The sequence below is a fragment of the Dendrobates tinctorius genome, unplaced genomic scaffold (genome assembly GCF_039654945.1).
Source record: "Dendrobates tinctorius isolate UK_male_01 unplaced genomic scaffold, ASM3965494v1 ptg000065l, whole genome shotgun sequence".
NCBI classification, from domain to species: Eukaryota; Metazoa; Chordata; class Amphibia; order Anura; family Dendrobatidae; genus Dendrobates; species Dendrobates tinctorius.
The window spans coordinates 24,616,609-24,628,481 of NW_027361733.1; positions in this window are offsets into that span (position 1 = coordinate 24,616,609).

Below are 11,873 nucleotides of genomic sequence, written 5' to 3' on the forward strand. Positions count from 1 at the left end.
CCATCAGCACTGTACACCAATTTTTCATGTGCTGATAGTCTGCGCTGCGGAATTTGGGTATACTATTCACACGAATTAGAACAGCCACTGTTCATTTTTGCAACACTCTCTATAGGTAATCTAGTTTATATTAATATGTGTGTATGATTATATTATTTTTCACAAATGCAGACTTGTTAATATATAACCTGAGTTACCATTTATTATTATAATTGTGATTTCACAATTCCAGCAGGTGAGCAGAACTGCCTTTTGTCTCCCCTTTTTTCTTAGATAAGACCCTATTATTATTATTATTTATTATTATAGCGCCATTGATTCCATGGTGCTTTACATGTGAGGAGCACACGTTTGTGGATCTTGGGGAGCGCATGGTATATGGGTACAAGAGGATGGTCATTGTATAGATAATCCACTACTTTTTTATACAACGCTTTCATATAACGGCCCTCCTGTAATAAATTACTGAGAGCAAAATTGAAATTTTCAGTAGGATCAGAAAAAATCTCTTCATATAAATTATTATTTTCCAAATCCATAAGATTCAATTTTTTTATACAAGTTGGCATCTAATAAAACAACTGTTCACATGTAGAATCATGAAATCCTAGCATATCCAACCCCCTGCTCAATGCAGCAATGCAGGATGCACTAAACCACCTCAGACAGATGCCTGTCCAGCCTCTGTGTGAACAATTCCATTGAAGGAGAACTCACCACCTCTCGTGGCAGCCTGTTCCACTCATTGATCACTCTCACTGTCAAATTTTTTTTTCTAATATCTAATCTGTATCTTCTCCCTTTCAGTTTCATCCCATTGCTTCTCGTGTTTCCATGTGCAAATGTATTCCCAACCTGCACAATCTCCTCATCCTGCTGATACCCCAATACTGAGCCCCTGCTGCCGTATGATTCCCTATTACTGCACCTGCTGTGTGGTACAAAAACAGAGCTCCTCCTAGTGCCCCACATAGTAATGCCACCACTGTGCCCCTTACACCGTAATAATGCCTCCTTTGTGATATCTAGATGGTAAAATTACCCCCTAGAAAAGATTAATTTCCTGTGCATGCGCCCTCCTAATTTTGTCCCTAGAAAGTAATAATACTCCATGTGCAACTTTGATGGTCACAATAATGAGAGCCCCTATAACAATCATGTTTAAATGCCCACTTAACATTTAATAATGTCCCCTGAGTTCCCCATGTATAATTCCTCTATATACAGAATGCTGGGCCCACGGCTACCCTATACACAGTATGATGATCCCACAGCTCCCCTATACACAGTATGATGATCCCACAGCTACCCTATACACAGAATGATGATCCCACAGCTACCCTATACACAGAATGATGATCCCACAGCTCCCCTATACACAGAATGATGATCCCACAGCTCCCCTATACACAGTATGATGATCCCACAGCTCCCCTATACACAGTATGATGATCCCACAGCTCCCCTATACACAGTATGATGATCCCACAGCTACCCTATACACAGAATGATGATCCCACAGCTCCCCTATACACAGTATGATGATCCCACAGCTCCCCTATACACAGTATGATGATCCCACAGCTCCCCTATACACAGTATGATGATCCCACAGCTACCCTATACACAGAATGATGATCCCACAGCTACCCTATACACAGTATGATGATCCCACAGCTCCCCTATACACAGTATGATGATCCCACAGCTCCCCTATACACAGTATGGTAGACCCACAGCTCCCTTATATACAGTATGATGTCCCCCAGAGTTCCCCTACACATATAATGATGTCCCCACTGCTCCTCCAATGCACAGTACAATTGTTAATAGCATTCTGACATTGTGCGGCGCCCACACTGAGAGCCCCTCTGCTCTGAGGAAATTAACTTTTTTCCTCCCAGCAGCCTTGCTCTTCCAGTCATATTGGTTGTACTGGCACGGTTTCAGTCACCGCTCTGTGTGTAGAGAGTGGTGGCTGTAACCTCACCCGGCTGACTGACAGCCGTCTCAGCCCTGTCTGCCACCTGGTAGTTACCCTACTGGTGCCCCTATAAATAATAATTCTTCTTAAGTGCCCACTTAATATTTAACTGAGTCCCCCTATGTACAGTAGTAATGGCCCCCCAGCATCGCTGATGTGAGCAGGGGGTGGTGTGATGACTTTTCCAGCTTCTACCAATTCTCTTCTATTGAGTGAAGTCAAACTTTTCTAGTGACACGTGCAAATAGCAAATGTGGTCGCATGACCGCCTGATCGCACCAGTGGTCTTGGGGTCTTCAATAACTTTACAATAATAATAAATTGCTTATTAAATACAATGCAGCTCATGGTTACTATATGGTTATTGTCACGGGGTCCTTCTCTGGTATCACACAATCAACAGAGGGAGGGAAGTGTGAACAATCCCAAGACCTTTATTATAGGCAAAATTAGAAGGTCCATGAACAATCCACCACACTTAGGATACAATAGTCCAGAACACGAATGAAGTTCAGTAACAGGATAAAATGTCCAGGGAGATGAGAGTCCAATAACCAGCAGCCAGAGGATAAAATGGGTCCATCCGCTTCCCTTTCTCTCTGACGTGCTGTGTGATGAGATGAGATGTGGTCTCTCCCTCTCAGGGTCTTTTATACCCCAGAAAGGTAAGCTATTTTTAGAATTACCCAGTGTCCTTCAGTACACTCTCACATTCTGTTCCCTCTTTAGAAGTCAACAAACTAGTTTCATAATACAATGCACAATTAGCATATCAGTACACATCAATAGACAAAGATAAACAGACACTATGTACAGTCACAACCAAATCCCGTCCATCCCATAGGTAGTAATAATAACCCCAAGACAGAAAAGGCACTATGCACAAACAATAAAAAATCATTCATTTATTGATAAATATTAAAAAACAAACAAACATGGAAAACCTCTGTTATAAGACACGTGCAAAGCTATGTGAATCCAAGAGATCAATAATATTGGACAATGGAGAGATCATGAATGCTATGCAATGGATGAAAATGCTATGGAAAAAATAAACATATGACAAAAATATTTTTTTACCATGCAGTAAGCCGAATGAATATGCACCTATAACTCAAAATAGCAATCATGGTAATACTGATTCAAAAAAAGGCTCCTCATGGACACCATACCAAAAAAAGCAAAACTCACTCTCCCTTCAATTGTCCGATACCGCTAGGTAGCGATTCTTGCAACACAATTAATTATGAGTGCCCCAACAGAATTAATAGCACTACTATATAAAAATCTGTGTTTGCAGATAATGCTGCACCCACGATCAGCAACAATTATAGCACAATATGCTTACATGGATGTAAGTAGCTGCGTGTCCCACTCCCCGACGCGCGTTTTGTCCTCTTCCTCAGGGGGCGTGTAACAAAGACAGGAAAAAGGTGGGTCTTTTAAACAGTGCAGCACCAATAGGTGTAAAGCTGCACAGCCTAAGTCAATCAAGAATGATGCTCCATATTGTGGCGCACCACATCCTAAAGCCGCTGCCTATACAAAATACTCTTCAGCCCCGGTCTGTGAGACGCAAGCATACAGGTGGCCATAGTAATAGACACGTGCATGCCCGCACTCACCGTCTGGCCGGAGAAATCAGAGTCATGCAGCAGACAAAAGAATGGGCTCGCTCCTAGGAAAATCAATCAATGCTGACCAAAGACATTCCCGTGCATTAAACCGTACAAAGTGAACTATGCTCAATCATATAAAAAATATGTCTACCAAAAGTGATAAACATTAATAATATTATATTATCCTTTAATACTAGATCTATTAAATTACAAACATTGTGCAAATATATATTTTTACTACAAAAATAATTCATAATTTAATGTATAACCAAAAAACATTCAAATACAATAATAAGACATTGCAAAAGACATATTATAACACCAATCAATATACCCAACGTTTTCAAAATCTTGCACAAGAACGTATGCAATAAAGCACAGTTTTTCTTCTTATTGATGGAAGTCTTCATTATATCATTGAAGCGGAAGAAAAATTAGTTTTCAGAACATCCCCAAATGAGAAGAACATTACACGAGAATAAACTTCCAAAATTAGAAGGTCCATAAACAATCCACCACACTGAGGATACAATAGTCCAGAACACGAACGAAGTTCAGTAACAGGATAAAATGTCCAGGGAGATGAGAGTCCAATAACCAGCAGCCAGAGGATAAAATGGGTCCATCCGCTTCCCTTTCTCTCTGACGTGCTGTGTGATGAGATGAGATGTGGTCTCTCCCTCTCAGGGTCTTTTATACCCCAGAAAGGTAATCTATTTTTAGAATTACCCAGTGTCCTTCAGTACACTCTCACATTCTGTTCCCTCTTTAGAAGTCAAGAAACTAGTGTCATAATACAATGCACAATTAGCATATCAGTACACATCAATAGACAAAGATAAACAGACACTATGTACAGTCAGACTGCAGACAGTAAGTGAGCTAATTCAATTATCAACTTTTTGGAAGGTAATTGAGACTCCAGACAATATGGGAATACACGAAATGATACAAGGCAACAAGAAAACATTATGAAAATCAGTGAAATAGAAATATACACAAAATGATATCCACATAGCCTATCACACCATCACAGTTATTCTTGTCAGGGGGCAGACAGATGGACATATTTTTCATGCGAGGATCGAATCGCAATCCTCGGACTGAGTGTGACAGCTGAATAGTAATTCATCACACTGTCACGCTCATGTAAGGAGCGGTACCGGACAGTCCAAGGATTGCAGTGCGATCCTCGCATGAGTTATATGGCTGTCTGGCTGTGCCCTTATGCTAATACTTATTGTTATACTAATACTTAAATATTAATCTATTATTAAGGTTGTGATGGTATGATATGTTATGTGGGTATCATTTTGTGTCTATTTATATTTTACGGATTTACATAGTGTTCTCCTGTTGCCCTGTATCATTCGGTGCAATCCCCATATTGTATAGAGTCTTACCTGGATAAGAATGAAGTGATTAAACAGAGTCAGCATGGGTTTGTAACTAATAAGTCATGTCAGACTAACTTAATTTCCTTCTATGACGGTATCACTGATTGGGTGGATCAAGGAAATGCTGTAGATATAGTATATCTTGACTTCAGCAAAGCATTTGACAAAGTCTCTCATACAATCCTTATTGAAAAAATGATTAAGTATGGAATGGACAAGGCAACTGTTAGGTGGATTCATAACTGGCTTAGTGATCGGACCCAAAGAGTGGTCGTAAATGGCTGCACATCCAGTTGGAAGAATGTCTCAAGTGGGGTACCACAGGGCTCTGTCCTGGGCCCTGTATTGTTCAACATCTTTATCAACGATTTAGATGAAGGAATTGAGGGTAAACTGATTAAATTTGCTGATGACACAAAGCTAGGAGGGATAGCTAATACTAGAGAAGAGAGAGAGAGGATTCAAAAAGATTTAAATAAACTGGAGAAGTGGGCAGCAACTAACAGAATGGTTTTTAACAGGGAGAAATGCAAAGTACTACATCTGGGCAATAAAAATGGAAAAAACATATATAGAATGGGAGGAATAGGGCTAAGTGACAGCACATGTGAAAAAGACTTGGGTATACTAATAGATCACAGACTGAATATGAGTCAACAGTGTGATGCAGCAGCAAAAAAGGCAAATGCAATTCTAGGATGTATTAACAGAAGCATACAGTCTAGATCACGTGAAGTCATTATTTCCCTCTACTCCTCTTTGGTCAGACCTCATCTGGAATATTGTGTCCAGTTTTGGGCACCACATTTTAAAAAAGACATCAACAAACTGGAGCAAGTTCAGAAAAGAGCAACCAGAATGGTGACCGGTCTGCAAACCCTGTCTTATGAGGAAAGGTTGCAGGATTTGGGAATGTTTAGTTTGCAAAAGAGAAGACTGAGAGGAGACTTAATAGCTGTCTACAAATATCTAAAGGGCTGTCACATTGTAGAAGGATCAACTTTATTCTCATTTGCACAAGGAAAGACTAGAAGCAATGGGATGAAACTGAATGGGAGGAGACACAGATTAGATATTAGAAAAAACTTTTTGACAGTTAGAATGATCAATGAGTGGAACAGGCTGCCACGAGAAGTGGTGAGTTCTCCTTCAATGGAAGTCTTCAAACAGAGGCTGGACAGACATCTGACTGGGATGATTTAGCGAATCCTGCTTTGAGCAGGGGGTTGGACCAGATGGCCCAGGAGGTCCCTTCCAACTCTACGATTCTATGATTCTATGATTCTATGATTCAATTACCTTCCAAAAGTCTGATAATTGAATTAGCTCACTTACAGTCTGCAGTCTGACTGTGTATATGCCTCTTGATGAACCCCTTGCAGTGCCTTAATCCCCAAAACCACCCCAACCTGTCTGACTACCCCTGGACATATAGAGGGGGCTGGGTAGGACAGGAGCTGTACAAGTCAGACCGTGTGTGGTGATGATCTTGTGAAGAAGGCACGTTAGAGAAAAGGGGAAGCATATGGACCCATTTTATCCTCTGTCTGCTAGATTATTGGACTCTCATCTCCATGGACATTCATCCTGTTACTGAACTGCATTCGTGTTCTGGAGTATTGTATCCTCAGTGTGGTGGATTGTTTATGGACCTTTTAGTTTTGCCTATAACAAAGGTCTAGGGATTGTTCACACTTCCCTCCCTCTGTTGATTGTGTGGTATTGGAGAAGGACCCCGTGACAAAAGTATTAACTCACAAGTAAAAAAAAGCCCCCTACTTCCCCCCTGTCCCCCTCGCATACCTCAAAAGCCCATCCTCTCATATGCACCCCTCAGTCTTCTGTCCCCCCTCTCCCACAATACCCCCATCCTCTCACTTTCACCCCAGTGCTCTGTCTCCCCTTTCCCACAATACCCCCATCCTCTCGCATTCACTCCAGTGACCTTTCCCCCTCCCCACAATACCCCCATCCTCTCACACTCACCCCCAGTCTTCTGTCCCCCCTCCCCACAATACCCCCAGTGCTCTGTCCCCCCTCCATCACAATACCTCATCTTCTCACATTCACCTTCCCGTGCCCTGTCTCCCCTGCCTCACAATACCGCCATCCTCTCACATTCACCCCCAGTGCCCTGTCCCCCTCCCTCACTATACCCCATCCTCTCACATTCACCTCCAGAGCTCCGTCCCCCCTGCCTCATAATAACCCATTCTCTCGCATTAACCCCCAATGCCCTGTCCCCCCTGCCTCACAATACCCCCATCCTCTCACATTCATCTCCAGTGCCCTGTCCCCTCTCCCCCCACTGCAGTCCTCACAATAGCCCCATCCTCTCACATTCACCCCCAAGTGCCCTGTACCACCCTCCCCCACAATACCCCATCCTCTCACATTCACCCCCCAGTGCCCTGTCCCCCCTCACTTACAATACCCCATCCTCACATTCACCCCCAGTGCCCTGTCTGTTGTGAGTTCATTCTCCCCTTCACCTTTGATGTCTGATGAACTCCCTCTGCTGGTGAAGAGAGGTAGTGAAATTGATTGGGATGGGAAGAACCTGTCATCTGAACAGGCGGAGTGTGATTGGACATCTGGAATTTCTGAGTGGATATAAGGCAGCCGACGCCCTGCAGGGCTGCTGGTGATCCTTTCTGCTCTGAGCTCTTGCATCCAGTTTAGTTCCTGTCTACTAAAAGCTAAGATTTTGCCCTGCTATTATTCCATGAGATTTTGTCTGGTTTCCTTAGTGTTTGTATTCAGCCAGTCCTGGTTGGGACTGGCTGAATTCCATTTTTGTCTCTGATCAGTTGATCTCTTTGCTCTGTTTTCAGAATATACCTGAGTGTTGATATAGTGATTTTGAAGTCTAGCGACTTCAGGGCCTTTTTCCCTATCAGACAGTTGGGACATTTTTGGTAGGGTTTTTTGCGGATTGCAGACAGCATCTTTTCTGTCCTGTCCTATCTAGTTAGTTGGGCCCCATTGTTTGCTCAGCCTGTCTTTCTGTCTGAGTTTGTGTTTTCATCTGTTTTTCACCGACAATACATGTTGGGGGCTGTCTATTGCTTTGGGGTCTGCTCTGGAGCAGTTTAGATTTCCCCTTTCCTTCTTTAGGCTTATGTAGTTCTCCGGCTGTGACGAGGGGTCTAGGGCACCGTAGGAGCCCCCCAAGGGTACTGTTAGTTGTGGTGTATAGGATCAGGGGTCTGCAATCCGATAGCTACCAACCTCTCCGGATTTCTGGACTTAGCTTGTATTTTTTGTTTTCTCCTCCTCCGGTGACTCATTCATAACAGAATCACCAGCCATACCGCAGATTCTAGGGTACTCAATAGCAGGAGAGAATTGTAAAAAAAAAAAAAAGTGTCAGAATTTTTTTTTGTGTATATTTTTTCCTCTATTTCTCTGAGGCCGTAGGAGGAATTTTTTCTCAATGGAGATTAAGCAATTGTCTGATCATGTGGAGCAGCTTACTGCTGAAGTGCGGAGAATTTATGCCTATCTTGCTCATTCACATGCTGCTGAACCAAAGATCCTTACTCCTGATGTGTTTTTTGGGGATCGGTCTAAATTTCTGAATTTTAAGAATAATTGTAAATTATTTTTTGCCTTGAAGCCTAACTCATCGGGGAGCTCCGTGCAGCAGGTTAAAATTGTCATCTCTTTGCTGCGCGGCGATCCCCAGGATTGGGCGTTTTCTTTGAAACCTGATGATCCTATTCTGACTGATGTGAACGCATTTTTTCAGGCCTTGGGGTTGTTATATGATGAACCTAATGCTATTGATCAGGCTGAAAAGGCCCTGTTGGCATTGAGCCAGGGTCAGGATTCTGCAGAGTTGTACTGTCAAAAATTCCGAAAGTGGGCGGTGCTTACTACCTGGAATGATGGTGCCTTGGCAGCTCTCTTTCGGAAGGGCTTGTCAGAAACCGTAAAAAATACTATGGTGGGATTTCCTGTTCCCTCTGGTCTTGACGATTCTATGTCATTAGCCATTCAGGTTGATCGGCGTTTGCGTGAACGCAAAACTGCACGAGAGGTGTTGCCACCTGTTGAACAAATGTCTGAACCTATGCAATGTGATAGAGTTTTGTCTAGGGCGCAACGTCAGGAGTTCAGAAGGCGTAATAAGCTGTGTTTTTTCTGTGGAGATGCCTCTTATATTATCTCTGTCTGCCCTAAACGAGAGAAACATTTTGCACACACATTTGCTGTGGGTGGTGTTCAACCTAAGTTTCTTCTGGCAATTACTCTGATCTGCTCCCTGTCCACATTTTCCGCTAAGGCTTTTGTGGATCCGGGAGCAGCTCTGAACCTCATGGACTTGGATTTTGCTAAACGTTGTGGGTTTCCTATGACACCTCTGCGGACGCCTATCCCTTTGAGGGGTATTGATGCTACTCCTTTGACGAAGAATAAACCTCAGTTTTGGACCCAGGTGGTAATGCGGGTCGCCCCAGACCATCAAGAAAATTGCAGATTTTTGGTGTTGCATAATTTGCATGATACCATCATTCTTGGGTTTCCCTGGTTGAAAATTCATAATCCAGTTTTGGATTGGAAATCTGTGTCTGTGGCGAGTTGGGGTTGTCGGTGTGCCCTTAGTGACGCTCCTATTTTCTCCACCTCTCCCCAGTCGCATGATGTTCCTGACTATTTGGCTGATTTTTATGATGTATTTAGTGAGAATGAGTCTGCGTCTTTGCCTCCTCATAGGAGTTATGACTGTGCAATTGAGCTGAGCCCTGGGTGTAAATTTCCCAAGGGTCGACTTTTCAATTTATCTGTACCCGAGCACAAGGCTATGCGATCCTATATTAAGGAGTCGTTGGAGAAGAGTCATATTAGACCATCCTCTTCACCCTTAGGTGCTGTTTTTTTTTGTGGCCAAGAAAGATGGTTCATTAAGGCCTTATATTGACTATCGTTCCCTCAACAAAATTACTGTTAAATATCAGTATCCGTTACCCCTGATATCTGATCTATTCTCCAGAGTTAAAGGTGCTTGCTGGTTTACCAAGCTTGACCTCAGGGGGCGTATAATCTTATTCGCATTAAGCAGGGGGATGAATGGAAGACGGCACTTAATACTCCGGAGGGACATTTTGAGTACCTGGTGATGCCTTTTGGGCTCACTAATGCCCCTTCTGTCTTCCAGTGCTTCATGAATGATATTTTCCGAGACTTTGTGGATACATTTTTGATCATCTACAGTATCTGGATGATATTTTGATCTTCTCCAAGTATTGGGACTCTCATGTGAAACATGTTCGGACTGTGTTCCGGATTTTGAGGGAGAATTCCCTGTATGTCAAGGGATCGAAATGCCTTTTTGGTGTACAGAGGATTTCATTTTTGGGATTTATTTTGTCTCCGTCAACTATTGAAATGGACCCGGCCAAGGTACAGGCCATTTATGATTGGGTTCAGCCCACTTCTTTGAAGGCCCTCCAGAAGTTTTTGGGTTTTGCTAATTTTTATCGTAAATTTATAGCTAATTTTTCTGGTATTGCCAAACCATTGACTGATTTGACTAAGAAGGGGGCTGATGTGCTGAATTGGTCTCCGGAGGCTGTTTCTTCCTTTCAGGAGCTGAAGCGAAGATTCACTTCTGCCCCGGTTTTGCGGCAACCTGATGTCTCACTCCCGTTTCAGGTAGAGGTGGACGCTTCTGAGATTGGTGCAGGAGCTGTTTTGTCCCAAAAAGATCCTGTAACATCTAAAATGAATCCCTGTGCTTTCTTTTCCCGAAAGTTCTCCCCATCCGAACGTAACTATGATGTGGGGAATCGGGAACTGTTAGCCATGAAATGGGCATTTGAGGAGTGGAGACATTGGTTGGAGGGAGCTAAACATCAAGTCATGGTCCTTACTGACCACAAGAATTTGATTTACCTGGAATCGGCCAAACGCTTGAATCCTAGACAGGCTAGGTGGGCCTTGTTTTTCACACGTTTTGATTTTGTGGTCTCTTTTCTTCCGGGCACTAAGAATGTCAAGGCAGACGCCCTCTCTAGGAGTTTCTTTGCTGATTCTCCTATTGTGACCAAGCCTGCTACCATCTTAGGTGAGGGGGTAGTTCTTTCTGCCATCTCACCCGATTTGAGACGTGTTCTGGAAGAGTTTCAGGAGGACAAACCTGAGCGTTGTCCCATTGGAAAATTGTATGTTCCTGACCAGTGGAGGAAGAGAGTGATGTCTGAGGTTCATTGCTCCGCATTGGCTGGTCATCCAGGTATTTTTGGTACTAGAGATTTGGTGAGTCGGTCTTTTTGGTGGCCAGCCTTGTCTCGTGATGTCAGGAATTTTGTGCAGTCCTGTGGGACTTGCTCCCGGTCTAGTGGGTTGTTGATGCCTTTGCTGGTGCGCCGGAGGCCATGGACCCATATTTCAATGGATTTTATCTCTGATATGCCTGTCTCTCAGAGAATGACTGTTATTTGGGTGATTTGTGATAGATTCTCTAAGATGGTCCATCTTGTACCACTCCCTAAGTTGCCATCTTCCTCAGAGTTGGTGCCCTTGTTTTTGCAACAGGTGGTTCGCTTGCACGGGATTCCTGAGAACACTGTATCTGACAGAGGAGTTCAGTTTGTTTCTAGATTTTGGAGGACTTTCTGTTCCAAGCTGGGAATTCAGTTGTCCTTCTCCTCTGCGTTTCACCCTCAGACCAATGGGCAGATGGAGAGAACAAACCAGACTTTGGAGTCGTATTTGAGATGTTTTATTTCTGCTGATCAGGATCATTGGGTTTCATTTTTGCCCTTGGCCGAATTTGCTTTAAATAATAGAGCTAGTTCTGCCACTTTGATGTCACCTTTTTTTTGTAACTTTGGGTTTCATCCTCGATTCTCTTCAGGGCAGGTGGAG